Source organism: Tamandua tetradactyla, chromosome 5 (assembly GCF_023851605.1).
Source record: "Tamandua tetradactyla isolate mTamTet1 chromosome 5, mTamTet1.pri, whole genome shotgun sequence".
Lineage (NCBI taxonomy): Eukaryota > Metazoa > Chordata > Mammalia > Pilosa > Myrmecophagidae > Tamandua > Tamandua tetradactyla.
This window is the reverse complement of record NC_135331.1, coordinates 158426560-158443825: the sequence shown is the minus strand read 5'-3', so window position 1 is coordinate 158443825 and position 17266 is coordinate 158426560. Positions and strand designations below refer to the sequence as shown.

General features: G+C 36.5%; 1 protein-coding gene across 5 annotated transcripts in view; it reads left to right on the top strand.

Moving 5' to 3' along the window:
* Nucleotides 1-17266, top strand: part of ASCC3 (activating signal cointegrator 1 complex subunit 3) — a 439851-nt gene that overhangs the window by 149618 nt on the left and 272967 nt on the right. The window lies entirely within an intron of this gene.

Sequence of the window (17266 nt, the reverse complement as noted above, 5' to 3'; positions counted from 1 at the left end):
AGTAGTTGCAAAAGAAAGCCAGGAAGTGGAAATAATGAGTGGATGACTCTTAACAAGTTTAGTTGTGAAAAAGAGGAACAAGAGTGGAAGTAGGTAGAAAATATTATTGTGTTTGAGGAAAGGGCTTTTTTGGTGGGTTAGTTTTTTAAAATGGGGAGGCTTAAACACACAAGCTTTTGCAACAGGAGAGTGAAGCTGGGGAAGTATGGGATCACAAGTACTACACACATAGGTGAAGGGACTGGTCTTCAGTAGCAGTTGGGTCACTTCTTTTGTAACAGAAAAGCAGAAAGGATGGGATAGATGCTTGAGGGTTTGTGCCTATAACCATCAGAAATTGTCTGATTCTCTAAAAAAGGAAATTTCACATTAGCTCAGTATAGTCTTTTTTGCATTATCTGCTCAATATCTATGGTAAGAAGCCTCTAAAATGGTTATTTTAATATCTCCTCCCTACCTATTCCATCCAACAAAGTACAGAATAAGCAAAGAGACCTAACTTGAGACTTGTAGGCTTCTATTGAAAATGCTTTGGGATTGATCTCCCTAGTGTTATTCCATTCCATCTATAACAGCATAGAAGCTGAAACCGTCTTCGGTTTCATTAAGAACAGATCAGGCCACTCAGAAGTGGCCTGAATATAAATATGAATATGTGATGGTAGTTATTGTGTGTGTGTGTGTGTGTAAGAGAAGATTTATGATTAAGTTTATTAAAAATGAGAAACTGTGCATTGCTATTTTGTGTACTCCTTTCTCCTTATATTTCTGCAATTTTTAGAAGTAATATTCTTCTGTTTTATATTACACTGTGTACATAAATTGACATTTGGTAACCTGAAAAAAAAATGTTGTAAGAGCCTCTGTCTTTTAGTAATGATATTAAACTCCATAATACATTTCTCACATTGTTTCAATGTTTTTGTTTTGTTTTTGTAATTTATCATTTGGCTTGCTTTGTTTACATTGTTTTTGTATATAGATTTTTTTTTATTTTTAAGGAGTTGTCCGTGTGTCACTCATTTTCTTTGTGATATCTACCTTTGAGTCATGAATTAAAAGACTTCCCTCTTGCTACGTGTCCTGGTTTGCTAGCTGCCAGAATGCAATTTAACAGAAACAGAATGGTTTTTGAAAGAGGAATTGAATAAGTTGCTAGTTTACAGTTCTAAGGCTGAGAAAATGTCCCAATTAAACAAGTCTATAGAAATGTCCAATCAGAGGCATCCAGGGAAAGATACCTTGATTCAAGAAGGTCAGTGAACTTCAGGGTTTCTTTCTCAAATGTAAGGGCAATGGTGAACACAGAGTTTCTCTCTCATCTGGAAAGGCACATGGTGAACATGGTCAGGGTTCCTCTCTCATCTGGAAGGGCGCATGGCGAGCATGGCATCATCTGCTAGCTTCTTCTCCAGTCTTCCTGTTTCATGAAGCTCCCCTGGAGGCATTTTCCTTCTTCATCTCCAAAGGTTGCTGGCTGGTGGACTCTGCTTCTCGTAGCTATGTCTTTCTGCTCTGCTCTCTCTGAACTCTTTAATTCTCCAAAATGTTTCCTCTTTTATAGGACTCCAGAGACTTATCAAGACCCACCCAAATGGGTGGAGGCATGTCATCACCTAATTCAGCTTAACAACCATTCTTGATTAAATCACACGTCCAGGAAGATGATCTGAGTATAGTTTCAAATATACAGTATTGAATAGGGATTATTCTGCCTTTATAAAAAGGGATTTAGATTAAAACATGGCTTTTCTAGGGGACATACATCCTTTCAAACCAGCACAAGGAAGAAAGAGGAAAGTCAATATTGCAGTGAATTGAAAATAGATGGACATTCATATTTTAAAACTTCAACTTCTGTGTGAAACTAAAGCAAAAGTTTATTTGTTACAAAATTTTAATTTTGACTAGTGCATTTCCTAATGCAACTTATATGGACAGGTTAATTGAACACCATAAGTATATAGAACCTTGAATAGGGCATGAGATTTGGTAGGTTTGTCCTAGTCAGTGTGATGTCCTGATAAAGTCCAGAGTGATTTGAACAGTGAATAAAGAAGTATTTGCAGAGTCCCCTTGGGGGAATGGGAAGAAAGAGGAAAAATTCAACTTCCCCATTTGGAGGATTCCTGATATTCTCACAAGAAGTGGGGATAAACAAATCAATAGGCCGAGCCCATCTTGGGGATTTTTCTATGAAAGTTATCCCCACAAAGGATAGGCTAAGCCTACTTAAAATTTGGCCCAAGAGCCACCCCAGAGCACCTCTTTTTGTTGCTCAGATGTGGCCTCTCTCTCTAAACCAACACGAGAAGTGAACTCATTATCTTCACCTTCTATGTGGGACTCCCAGGGGTATAAGCCTCCCTGGCAACGTGGGACAGAAATCCTAGAATGAACTGGGACTCAGCGTCAAGGGATCTTAAAAACCTTCTTAACCAAAAGGAGGAAGAGAGAAATGAGACAAAATAAAGTGTCAATGACTGAGAGATTTCAAACAGAGACGAGAGGTCATCCTGGAGATTATCCTTATGTATTTTATGCTATCCCACCCCCGCTTTTTTTGTATTAGGGAGGCTAGAGGAAAGTACCTGAAACTGTAGAACTGTGTTCCATTACCCATGTTTCTTAAAGTTGTTTGTCTGATGATAAAGCTTTCACAAAGTGACTGTGTAATTGTGAAAACCTTGTGTCTGATGCTCCTTATATCTATGATATAGACAGATGAGTAAAACATATGGATTAAAAATAAATAAATGGGGGCGGGCCGCGGTGGCTCAGCGGGCAAAGTGCTTGCCTGCTATGCCGGAGGACCTCGGTTCGATTCCCGGCCCCAGCCCATGTAACAAAAAACGGAAAAACAAAATACAATAAAACAAGAAAATGTTTAAAGATGTTTCCCTTTCTTCCTTCCTTCCTTCCTTCTATCCTTCCTTCCTTCTCTCTGTCTTTCCTTTAAAAAAAAAAAAATAAAAAATAAATAAATAAATAAATAAATGATAGGGGGAACAAATGTTAAATTGAGTAGATTTAAATACTAGTGATCAATGAAAAGGAGTGGTAAGGGGTATAGAAAAAAAAGGGGGAACAAAGGTTAAAATATATTGGGTAGATGGAAATGCTAGGTCAGTGAGAGGGAGGGGTAAGGGATATAGTATGTATGAGTTTTTTCTTTTTTCTTTTTAATTCTTTTTCTGGAGTGATGCAAATGTTCTAAGAAATGATCATGGTAATACAGATACAGCCATGTGATATTGTCAGTCATGGAATGTTCATATATTAAGAATGTTCATGTTTGTATGTTATGTTTTGTCAATAGAATGTATTTATTAAAAAAAAATTAGTTGACCATAGACCTTTTAAAAGCCATTCTGTTTCTGGTATATTGCATTCCAATTGCTAGCAAACTAGAACACCCATCGATTTTATCAATTTTATCAATGAATGAAGTTTTGGTTTTATTAATTCTTTCTGTTGTTCTTTTGTTCTCCCATTCATTCATCTCTGCTTTAATCTTTTTTATTTCTCTTCTTCTATTTGATTTGAGGTTAGTTTGCTGTTGTTTCTCAAGTTCCTCCAGGTGTGTTGTTAAGTCCTCAATTTTTCCTCTTTCTTGTTTTTAATATAGGCATTTAGGGCAATAAATTTCCCTCTCAGCACAGCCGTTGTCATGTCCCGTAAGTTCTGATAAGTTGTATTCTTATTTTCATTCATCTCTAGATAGCTACTGATTTCTCTAGGAATTTCTTCTTTGACCCACTGTTTGTTTAAGAATGTGTTATTTAATCTCCATGTATTTGCGAATGTTCTTGTTCTTTGGTGGTTATTGTGATACAGCTTCATCCCATTGTGATCAGAGAAAAGTGCTTTGAATAATGTCAGTGTTTTTAAATTGATAAAGACCTGTTTTGTGCCCCAGCGTATGATCTGTCCTGGAGAATGTTCCATGAACACTAGAGAGGAATGTATATCCTGGTGTTTTGGGGTGCAATGTCCTATATATGTCTGTTAGTTCTAATTCATTTATCAAATTATTTAACTGGTTGTTTTATATATAGAGAAGAGTGGCATATTGAAGTTTCCTACTATTATTCTTTATTTTATTTTTTGGCTTTTACAATGGGAATTTATTAGCTTACAAATTTACAGTTCTAAGGCCATGAACATGTCCAAACTCAGGCATCAAGAGGAAGATAAGCTTCTTTGAAGAAAAGCTACTGGCATCCGGGATTCATCTGTCACATGGGAAGGCACATGGTAGCATCTGCGGGTCTATTTCCTACTATTATTGTTGAAACATCTATTGCTCCTCTCAGTTTTGCCAGTCTGTCTCATGTACTTTGGAGTTCTTCATTGGGAGCATAAATATTTATGGTTGTTACATATTCCTGGACCCTTTAATTAGTATATAGTATCCTTCTTTGTCTCTTTTGATATCTTGTCATTTAAAGTCTATTTAGTCTGATATTAGTATAACTACTCTTGCTGTCTTTTGGTTAAACTTGTGTGGAAAATCTTTTTCCATCCTTTCACTTTCGGTCTGTTTTTATTCTGTGTCTAAGACGAGTCTCTTGTAGGCAGCATGTAGCTGGATTATGTTTCTTAATCCATTCTGCCAATGTGTATCTTTTAATTGGTAAGCTTAGTCTGTTAACATTTAAAGTTATTACTGAAAAGGCGTTTCTTAATTCCACCATCTTATCTTTTTTTATTTTATTTGTCAGATCTGTATAGTCTTTTCCCTCTTTCTGTTTGTTTTATTTAAATTACCCTTAGTGGTGCTCTTCAATTCTGTGCCTTCCTCCAGATCTCCCTCTCCTGTCTTTTTTTATTCAGGCAGCAGAATTCCTTTTAGTATTTGTTATAGGGTTGGTTTCTTGTTGATATATTTTTTCAGGACTTCTTTGTCTGTGAAAACTTTAAATCTTTGCCTCAGTTTTGAAGGACAGTTTGGCTGGGTATAGAATTCTTGGCTGGAAGTCTTTCTCTTTCAGAATCTTGAATATATCATACCACTGTCTTCTCACCTCCAAGGTGCTAGTTCAGTAGTCAGAACTCAGTCTTATTTGATTTTCCTTGTATGTAGTAGATTGTTTTTGTCTTGCTGATTTCAGAATTTTCTGGTTCTCTTCAACATTTGACAGACTGATTAATATTTGCCTTAGGGAAGTCCTATTTGGATTTATTCTGTTTGGAGTTCTTTGGGTTTCTTTGACTTGTATATTTATGTCCTTTATGAGGGTTGGGAAGTTTTCCCCCATTATATCCACAACTACTCTTCCTAGCCCTTTACTCCTCTCTTTTCCTTCTAGGACACCATTCATTCTTATATTTGTGCACTCTGTTGTGTCTATCATTTCCCTGAGTTCCCATTCAATGTTTTCCGTCTTTTATGCCATTTGCTGTTTTGAGTTTTCGAATTCAATTATACTGTCCACTTATTCTTTCTTTTGTCTCTTCAGATCTGGTGTTTTGTGCCTCTAGTGTGTTTTTTATTTGATAGCAGAGTCTTTAATCTCTGTGATTTCTTCTATTTTTCTATTTGTTCTTTCGAATTCCTCTTTGGGCTTTTCTCCTTTATGTCATTTGCTTGATATAGTAGTCACTTGCTACATGACTGTCTAAATTATAACTAATTAAAATTAAAAATTATTTTCCTCAATTGTAGCAACCTCATTTCAAGTGCTCCATAGCCACCAGAGGCTACCATATGGCTTCATGCAGTTGTAAACGTTATTATTGCAGAAAGTTCTTTTGAACAGTGCTGATATAGTACATAAGGAAGCGAAGTGTCAGTACAGAGCAGGAGACAAGGCAGCATATGTGTGTGCACAGCCTGTGTGCATGCACATGTGTTTTCTTTCTGAGGCTCACAGTTACCAGTAACAAAGGGTGTTGGCTTCTTTTTCAACTATGGCAATTCTTGCTCAGACACTCTTATTTTATAGAATTTATGCTGTGTGTCAGTTTCTCTTTAAGGTAGTATGTACAAATGCCAGTGTTCCTTGGTTCTTGAACCAAATTTGGCATGATTCTCCATGTTTCAACTGAGAAAATCTCTGTGTCCAGCTTCCAGGATCCTACCAAGCCCTCTCCCTAGAGTAGCACACAATACTTTATGAATGTTTTGTAATCTGTTTCTTTAGTTTGACTGTTCATTTATGGTGTTTCCGAGATTTTCCTATTCAAAAAATTAAGATTGAACATGATTATCTAGAAGTGCATACCTAACAACAACAACAAAAAACATATAGTAGAAAATAAAAACCCTATAAGGTATTGAAGATTGCCAAGCAACCCTGTAAGACACTGTTTTGGTTTGGTAAAGCTGCGGAAATTCAGTATACCAGAAATGGGTTGGTTTTTATCATTGTGAATTATTGGTTTACAAGTTTAATGTTGTGAGGCTGTGAAAAATGTCCAAATCGAGGCATCAGTAAGACAATCCTGGACTCTGAAGGCCAGCTACAAGTGAATTTGGGCTCCTTTGTCACATGGGAAGGCACAATGAGGCATCTGCTGTTACTTCTCTCCTGGATTTCATTGCTTTCAGCTTCTGGCTACTCTGTCTCTCAGCTTCTCTCAGTGTTTCTCTGAATTTCATCTCTTAGTTTTTGCATGTGTTTTATCCTCTTGTATAAAGACTCTAGTAGGAGCAGAAGACCCAATTTGAATGAGATGGGTCGCATTTCAATGGAAATAAACTAATCAGAAGGTTCCACCTACTACAAGTCTGCACCCACAGGAATGGATTAAAAGAACACTCCCATTTCTGGAGTACATAGCAGCTGCAAACTACCACAGCACCAACATTTTAATATATTCAAATTAATAACTAGGGGTGGCATTTTCATCCTGTCATTCATAATTTATCATAAAAAAATAATTTTGATCTGGTCGGTTTCTATCAGATTATCTGTAGTCACTTATAGCAAATTAGAAACCAACGTTTTTTTTGTTTTTTTTGTTTTACTTTGAGTCCATTCTTTGTATTACATTACATATTTAGGCATTTGAATGACTGGATTGCTATATTGACTATATTTTGTTCTGGCAAACATATTGCACTTTTAAACCTTACTTACAATACTCAGAAAAGACTCCCAGTCCCCATGCAAAGGTCTGTTTGGTCTAAAGAACTGAAAAGAAATTATCATAAATTTAAACCATAATGTAAGATATAGAATAGAAAACTGAGAGGAAGTGAAAAACTGATAATACAGTGTAGACGTTATTAGCACAAAAGAGTTTCTTTCAACTTCTGGATTTTATGAAGATCTGAAATTCTGCCATGTATAACTAGGGACAACCAGAATAAAATCATTTATCTAGCTCATTACTGTGCCATGACTTCTATTATAAATCAGTTAAAAATGTTAATCATTTCAAATCACTGTTGGCTAGCTACTTAAGCATAAAGTTGGAAAACTCAATCTTAACATGAAAACTCTTTTGAAATATTGATTTAGTTTAAAAATTAGAATAGCATTTATATTTATTATGATTCTACTTCTTATGTCTGTAGTTGCCTTTGTTTATTTGGCTTTGGAATTTGTTTTTTTTTAATTTATTAATTAAAAAAATTAACAAACAAACTAAAACATTAACATACAATCAGTAACTCACAATATCATCACTTAGTTGCATATTCATCATTTCTTAGAACATTTGCATCAATTCAGAAAAAGAAATAAAAAGACAACAGAAAAAGAAATAAAATGAAAACAGAAAAGATTATGCATGCCATACCCCTTACTGATCCCTTTCATTGATCACTAGCATTTCATACTAATTTTATTTTAACGTCTCTTCACCCTATTATTTATTTTTATTCCATATGTTCTACTCATCTGTTGACAAGGTAGATAAAAGGAGCATCAGACACAAGGTTTTCACAATTACACAGTCACACTGTGAAAGCTTTATCATTATTCAATCATCTTCAAGAAACATGGCTACTGGAACACAGCTCCACATTTTCAGGCAGATCCCTCCAGCCTCTCCATTACATCTTGAATAACAAGGTAATATCTACTTAATGGGTAAGAATAACCTCCAGGATAACCTCTCGACTCTGTTTGGAATCTCTCAGCCATTGACACTTGGTCTCATGCCACTCTTCCCTCTTTTGGTTGAGAAGATTTTCTCCATCCCTTGATGCTGGGTCTCAGCTCATTCTAGGGTTTTTCTCAATCCCTTGATGCTGAGTCTGAGCTCATTCTAGGTTTTCTGTCCCACATTGCCAGGAAGGTCCACAGCCCTGGAAGTCATGTCCCACGTAGGCAGGGGGAGGGTGGTGAGTTTGCTTGTTGTGTTGGCTGGAGAAAGAGGCCTCATCTGAGCAACGAAAGAGGCTCTTTTGGGTGTAACTCTTAGGCCTAAATTTTAAGTAGACTTGACCTATCCTTTGTGGGGTTAAGTTTCATATGAACGGACCCCAAGATTGGAGGCTCAGCCTGTGGTTGTCCACACTGCTTGTGAGAATATCAAGAATTCGACTTGGGAAAGTTGAATTTCTCCCCATAGTCACCATTCCCCAAAGGGGACTTTACAAACACTTTTCCACTCACTGATTGAATCACTCTGGGATTCATCGGGGCTTCACTCTGGACAAACCAACAAAATCTCATGTCTTACCTGAGATTCAAAGTACTTACGGTGTTCAATCAAGCTATCTACATAAGTTATATTAGAAAATGCACTAGTCAAAAAATAAATTATGTACCAAATAAACATTTTTTGCTTTAGTCTCACACATAAGTTAAAATTTTAAAATATTAATTACCATCCATATTCAGCACCCTGTTTCCTCACACAAAAACATTTTTAGAATTTGTGCATTTAGTCACTATCATTATATACTCTCGGCATTCCTAGATTATGCCATATCAGTCTTTATCGTCTATCTTTCTTTCTGATTTCATTTGTGCCCCCAGCCCTCCTCCCTCAATCATTCTCACATTCAGCTTCATTCATGTTTTAACATAATTGTATTACAGTTAGGTAGTATTGTGCTGTCCATTTCTGAGTTTTTATATTCAGTCCTGTTGCACAATCTGTATCCCTTAAGCTCCAATTACCCAATATCTTACCCTATTTCTATCTCCTGATAGTCTCTCTTACCAACGAAACATTCCAAGTTTATTCACTAATGTCAGTTCATATTAGTGAGACTATACAGTATTAGTCCTTTTGTTTTTGGCTAATCTCACTCAGCGTAATATCCTCAAGGTCCATCCATATTGTTACATACATCATAACTTTATTCTGTCTTAAAGCTGCATAATATTCCATCATATGTATATACCACAGTTTGTTTAGGAACCTGTCTGTTGATGGACATTTTGGTTTCCATCTCTTTGCAATTGTAAATAATGCTGCTATAAACACTGGTGTGCAAATGTCCATTTGTGTCTTTGCCCTAATGCCCTTTGAGTAGATATCTAGCAATGGTATTGCCGGGTCATATGGCAATTCTATGTTCAGTTTTTTGAGGAACCGCCAAACTGCCTTGCAAAGCGGTTGTACCACTTGACATTCCCACCAATAGTGAATAAGTGTGCCTCTTTCTCCACATCCTCTCCAGCAGTTGTCATTTTCTGTTTTGTTGATAATGGCCATTCTGGTGGGTGTGAGATGATATCTCATTGTGGTTTTGATTTGCATTTCTCTAATGGCCAGGGAAGGTGAGCATCTCTTCGTGTGTCTTTTGGCCATTTGTATTTCCTCTTCTGAGAAGTGTCTCTTCAAGTCTTTTTCCCATTTTGTAATTGGATTGACTGTCTTTTTGTTGTTGAGTTGAACAATCTCTTTATAAATTCTGGATACTAGAGCCTTATCTGATATATCGTTTCCAAATATTGTCTCCCATTGTGTAGGCTGTCTTTTTACTTTCTTTGTGAAGTTCTTTGATGCACAAAAGTGTTTAATTTTGAGGTATTCCCATTTCTTTCTTTCTTTCTTCAGTGCTCTTGCTTTGAGTGTAAGGTCTATAAAACCGCCTCCAAGTATAAGATTTATAAGATATTTCCCTACATTTTTTTCTAACTGTTTTAAGGTCTTAGACCTAATGTTTAGGTCTTTGAACCATTTCAAGTTAACTTTAGTATAGGGTGTGAGATACGGGTCCTCTTTCATTCTTTTGCATATGGATGTCCATTTCTCTAGGCACCATTTATTGAAGAGACTGTTCTTTCCCAGGTGAGTTGGCTTGACTGCTTTATCAAAGATCACTTGTCCACAGATGAGAGGGTCTATATCTGAACACTCTATTTGATTCCATTCGTCAGTATATCTGTCTTTATGCCAGTATCATGCTGTTTTGACCACTGTAGCTTCATAATATGCCTTAAAGTCAGGCAGCATGAGACCTCCAGTTCATCTTTTTCCTCAGGATACTTTTAGCTATTTGGGGCACCCTGCCCTTCCAGATAAATTTACTTATTGGTTTTTCTATTTCTGAAAAGAAGTTGTTGGAATTTTGATTGGTATTGCATTGAATCTGTAAATCAATTTAGGTAGAATTGACATCTTAACGATACTTAGTCTGCCAATCCATGAACACAGTATGCCCTTCCATCTATTTAGGTCTTCTGTGATTTCTTTTAACAATTTCTTGTAGTTTTCTTTGTATAGATCTTTTATCTCTTTAGGTAAATTTATTCCTAAGTATTTTATTCTTTTGGTTGCAATTGTAAAGGGAATTCATTTCTTGATTCCCCTTCAGATTGTTCATTACTAGTGTATAGAAACCCTACAGATTTTTTTTTTTTTTTTTTTTTTTTTTTTTTAAAGGAAAGACAGAGAGAAGGAAGGAAGGAAGGAAGAAAGGGAAACATTTTTTCTTGTTTTATTGTATTTTGTTTTTCCGTTTTTTGTTACATGGGCTGGGGCCGGGAATCGAACCGAGGTCCTCCGGCATAGCAGGCAAGCACTTTGCCCGCTGAGCCACCGCGGCCCGCCCCTAGAAACCCTACAGATTTTTGAGTGTTGATGTTGTAACCTGCCACTTTGCTGTACTCATTTATTAGTGCTAGTAGTTTTGCTGTGGATTTTTCAGGGTTTTCGGCATATAGTATCATATCATCTGCAAACAGTGAGACTTTTACTTTATCCTTTCCAGTTTTGATGCCTTGTATTTCTTTTTCTTGTCTAATTGCTCTGGTTAGAACTTCCAACACAATGGGTTGAATAAAAGTGGTGATAGTGGACATCCTTGTCTTGTTCCAGATCTTAGGGGGAAAGTTTTCAGTTTTTCCCCATTGAGGATGATATTAGTTGTGGTTTTTTCATATATTCCCTTCATCATTTTAAGGAAGTTCCCTTCTATTCCTATCCTTTGAAGTGTTTTCAACAGGAAAGTTTGATGAATTTTGTCAAATGCCTTTTCTGCATCAATCAAGATGATCATGTGGTTTTTCTGCTTTGATTTGTTGATATGGTGTATTACATTAATAGATTTTCTTATGTTGGACCATCCTTGCATACCTGGGATGAATCTTACTTGGTCATGGTGTATAATTCTTTTAATGTGTTGCTGGATTCAATTTGCTAGAATTTTGTTGAGGATTTTTGCATCTATATTCATTAGAGAGATTGGTCTGTAGTTTTCTTTTTTTGTAATATCTTTGCCTGGCTTTGGTATGAGGGTGATGTTGGCTTCATAGAATGAATTAGGTAGCTTTCCTTCCTCTTCAATTTTTTTGAAGAGTTTGAGCAGGATTGGTACTTATTCTTTCTGGAATGTTTGAGAGAATTCACATGTGAAGCCATCTGGTCCTGGACTTTTCCTTTTGGGGAGGTTCTTAATGACTGATTCAATTTCTTTACTTGTGATTGGTTTGTTGCGGTCATCTATTTCTTCTCGAGTCAAAGTTGGTTGTTCATGCCCTTCTAGGAAGTTGTCCATTTCATCTACATAGTTGTATTTATTAGCATAAAGTTGTTCATAATATCCTGTCATTACTTCCAGTATTTCTGTGAGGTCAGTGGTTATGTCTCCTCTTCCATTTCTGATCTTATTTATTTGCATCCTCTCTCTTCTTTTTGTCAGTCTTGCTAAGGCTCCATCAATCTTACTGATTTTCTCATAGAACCAGCTTCTGGTTTTATTGATTTTTTTCAGTTGTTTTCATGTTCTCAATTTCATTTATTTCTTCTCTAATCTTTGTTATTTCCTTCCTTTGACTTGCTTTGGTGTTAGTTTGCTGTTCTTTCTTTAGTTCTTCCAAGTGGACAGGTAATTCCTTGATCTTTGCCTTCGTCCTTTTTGATATAGGCATTTAGGGCAATGAATTCCCCTCTTAGCACTGCCTTTGCTGCATCCCATAAGTTTTGATATGTTGTGTTTTCATTTTCATTTGCCTTGAGATATTTACTGATTTCTCTTGTAATTTGTTCCTTGACCCACTGGTTGTTTAAGAGTGTGTTGTTTAGCCCCCACATATTTGTGAGTTTTCTGGCACTCTGCCTATTATTGATTTCCAACTTCATTCCTTTATGATCTGAGAAAGTGTTTTGTGTGATTTCAATCTGTTTTAATTTATTGAGACTTGCTTTGTGACCCAGCATATGGTCTGTCCTCGAGAATGATCCATGAGCACTTGAGGAAAAGGTGTATCCTGCTGTTGTGGGGTGTAATGTTCTATGTCTGTTAAGTCTAGCTCATTTATTGTATTATTCAAATTCTCTGTTTCTTTATTGATCCTCTGTCTAGATGTTCTGTCCATTGATGAGAGTGGGGAAATGAAGTCTCCAGCTATGATGGTAGATGGGTCTATTTCTCTTTTCAGTGTTTTCATTTCAGTGTTTGGCACATGTATTTTGGAGCATTCTGGTTTGGTGCATAAATATTTATGATTGTTATGTCTTCTTGCTGAATTGTTCCTTTTATTAGTACATAGTATCTTTCTTTGTCTCTTTTAACTGTTTTACATTTGAAGTCTAATTTGTTAGATATTAGTATAGCTACTCCTGCTCTTTTCTGATTATTATGTGCATGAAATATCTTTTCCCAACCTTTCACTTTCAACCTATGTTTATCCTTGGGCCTAAGATTTGTTTCCTGTAGACAGCATATAGATGTGTCCTGTTTTTTAATCCATTCTGCCAGTCTATGTCTTTTGATTGTGGAGTTTAATCCATTAACATTTAGTGTTATTACTGTACAGGTAGTACTTTCTTCTACCATTTTGCCTTTTGGATGTTATGTGTCATATCTAATTTTCCTTCTTTTTACCTCTACTCATAGTCTTCCTAAAACAGCAATGAAATGTAGGTGAATTTGATTTAATGGGATTATTTAAAGTCCTGTATGTAAATAAGTTATTGCATGAACGACTACAAATATTAGAGGGGTATATGGGAAGAAACATAGCTATTACAAACTATGGTCTGTAGTTAACAGTAATATTTTAATATCTTTCATCAACAATAACAAATTTACTGCACCAATACTATAGGTCATAATGAGTCAGGGGAGCTTGAGGGTTATGGGACGATTTAGGTTTTATTTTTTATTCTTATTTCTGTTCAGTAGTAATGAAAATGTCCCAAAATTAATAAAGTGGATGTATATACAACTGTGATGTTACTGTGAGCCAGTGATTGTATACTTTGGTAGTATACAATACAAAGTATACAATGGTTTGTGTGATGTGTAAATATATCTCAATGAAATTGTAGGGAAAAAAAGCCAGCTGTAGTCTTCTAGACTACTCTAAGAAGTGAAAAGAATGCAACTGCTAGGAATGGCTGGGAGTGTTCTGCCCCTGTCCGTCGAATTTTCACCAAGCACTGTCCTCTCCTCCTCTTTGCTCCAGCCACATACTCTGTCTTCAGTCTCGCCTATCCATGCCTTCTCGATTTCTTTTTATATGCTATTCTTTTGCCTATAACCCTCTTTTTTTCTTTCTTCACCTAATTAGTTCCCTTTCATGTCTCAGATCTTAACTCAAATGTCATTTTCTCAGTTAAGCCTTATTTGATTTCTCTAGTTAGGTCAAGTTTTCCTATTTTACCTTGTCAGCTATAACATAGCAACCTCCTAAGTAACTTATCTCAAATAAAATTTTTATTTATTACAGGTTTTTCACTAATTCCTACCTCCCCCTACCCCCAGCCACTCTACTGTAAGCTGTATGAAATCAAAGGCTGTCTGCCTTAATTCTTCCCTCACCACTACATCCCTAGTACTTTGGTATATGATGGTGATGCTGATAGTGGTAGCAGCAAAGATTTATTGGCCCTTATTTTATCTAGATATTATAAACATTTCCTTTTCATTCTAACCCTATGATTTTCTAATGGATGAAACTAGCATTTTGATAGGTGTACAATAAATATTTGATAAGGTGTGGTTGAAGGATATTGAGCATGTTTTTTAAAGCAGTTTTATTGAGATATATTTACATACCATACAATTCAGCTGAAGTGTGCAATCATTGACTTTTAGTGTAATCACAGAGTTTTGCATTCATCACTGCAGTCAATTTTAGAACATTTTCATTACTCCAAAAAGAAAAACCCCATGTTCTTTAGCAGGCAATTCTCAATTTCTCTATTCTTCCCCAGCCCTACATATCCACTAATCTATTTTTGTCTCCGTAGATTTCTTTCTATTTAAATTTTATGCAAATGGAATCATACAATATGTAGTACTTTGTGTCTGTTGTATTTTACTTAGCAAAATGTTTTTAAAAGATTATTTTTACTTTTTTAAATAGAGAAAGTGTAAATTTGTAAATTTTACAAAAAATTCACGTAAAACTACAACATTCCCATGTACCCTCCATTATTGACACTTTGCATTAGTGTGATATCTTTGTTACAATTGATGAAAAAATATTGAAGCAGCATAAACTATAATCCATAGTTTACTTTAGGTTTATTTCCCCCATATACCACCCTAATATTCATGCCATGTAATGATTGTGTACATTTATTATAATTCTTGCAGAGCTGGTCTCTTGGTCACAAATTCTCTGTGATTTTTTGCCTGAAAATGTTTTAATTTTCCCCTCATTTTTGAAGGACAATTTTGCTGGATATAGAATTCTTGGTTGGAAGTTTTTCTCTTTTAGTAATTTAAATATATCATCCCACTGTCTTCTCGCCTCCATGGTTTCTGCTGAGAAATCTATGCATGGTCTTATTGGGCTTCCCTTGTATGTGATGGATTACTTTTCTCTTCTTGCTTTCAAGATTCTGTATTTCTCTTTGACCTCTGACGTTGTGATTAGTAAGTGTCTTGGAGTACGTCTATTTGGATCTGTTCTCTTTGGGGTACACTGCACTTCTTGGATCTGTAATTTTAAGTCTTTCGTAAGAGTTGGGAAATTTTCAGTGATAATTTCTTCCATTTAGTTTTTCTCCTCCTTTTCCCTTCTCTTCTCCTTATGGGACACCCACAACACTTATATTCATGTGCTTCATATTGTCATTCAATTCCCTGAGTCCCTGCTCATATTTTTCCATTCTTTTCCCTATATTTTCTTTTGCTTGTCAGATTTCAGATGTTCCATCCTCTACTTCACTAATCCTATCTTCTGCCTCTTGAAATCTAACATTGTAGGTTTCCATTGTTTTTTTATCTCTTCTACCGTGCCTTTCATTCCCATAAGTACAGTGATTTGTTTTTTCAGACTTTCCATTTCTTCTTTTTCTTCATTCCTTGCCTTATTTATATCCTCCCTCAATTCACTGATTTGATTTTCTATGAGGTTTTCCATGTCTGTTCGAACATTCTGAATTAATTGTTTCAGCTCCTGTATCTCATTTGAATTGTTGGTTTGTTCCTTTGACTGTGCCATATCTTCAGTTTTCGTAGTGTGATTTGTTATTTTTTGCTGGCATCTAGGCACTTAATTACCTTAATTAGTTTATTCTGGAGATTGTTTTCACTTCTTTTTCCTAGGGTTTTCTTGCTGGATGAATTTGTTGTCTATTTGTTCTTTGACATTCACTTTAGCTTTATCTGGACCTCTAGCTTACGTTTTGTTTAACAGAGGATAATTTTTCAGTTCTTGTTTTCTTGTTTCTTGCCCTATCTGGTTGGTGCTTTTCCCCACCCCCACCCTTAAGAGGGTCTGCTTAGTTATTATAGACCCCAGCTAGATTTTCCCAGGCCACACTTGCCTCCTATCAAGAGGAAAGAGTCACCTGCATCGGTTTTCCCTGAGGATGAGACCCAGCAGATTGAAAGATTTTCCTGTGGAGTCTCTGAACTGTTTTTCTTATCCTGTCTGGTATGTGGCGCATGTCTACCTGCAGGTCCCACCAGCATAAGATGATGCGGTACCATTAACTTTGGCAGACTCTCCCTGTTCCCCAACAGGGAGACAGAGGAGAGGTTGTATGCTGATTTTAATGGCTTCCAATTTCCAAGCCCTGGGGTCTGAATTCCTTGAGGGAGGGATTCCACCGGAGTTGGGCCCCACCCTTCCCCTGAGGAAGGCACAGATTCCAGACAAGGTCTCAAACAAGCTTGTTTCTGTTTATGCCTGGGGCAGTTGCAGCCTGAGAATAAAGCCTGCCGCTTTATCCAAAGGCAGTCCAAACTTAGGAGAAACATAGCCTCAAAAACCTCTGTTTCTTTCTTTTCCTTTTTCTGTGGGCCTTGCCCCCTAGTCATCAGGGCAAAAATCAGCAACCTCGACTTTGACCAGGTTCACCTGAGCTGGGGGCCTATTTTTAGTAGTTGGAATTTGTGAATTAATTCCACTCTGCTCTCAGCTCCAGTCCCTTTCCTTTCCCCTCTATGAAGCAGCCTATGGGGGAGGGGTGCCGCCTGCCATGGCTTGGGGAACTCCTGGTTCTGGAGAGGCTTGCAGCTGGTCCAGCTGGTCCAGACTTGGATTCACTGTATGTCCTGTCAGTGACGTAGTCCCAGCAGTTGTTCTTTACTATTCCTGGTTATTTAGTTGCTGTTCTAGAGAGCGAACTAAATCTCACACCTCGCTAAGCTGCCATCTTGGCACCTCCCTATTATAATTCTTGAAAGAACATTCTTCTACTTGTACTGTTTGCTCTAGTATATCATCCACAATGGCGTCTACTGTGTTATACAATCCCACTGTGTTATACAGCTTTATATCTGTGTTATACGTCTTTATCCTCTTTTATTCTACTAACATACCTAACCCAAAACTCCCCCTTTCAGCCACATTCACATATAGTTCAGTGTTGTTGGTTACACTCATGCTGCTCTCACCACATCCATTTCCAAAGCTTTACAATCAGCATAAATAGAAATTCTTTAAAACTTAAG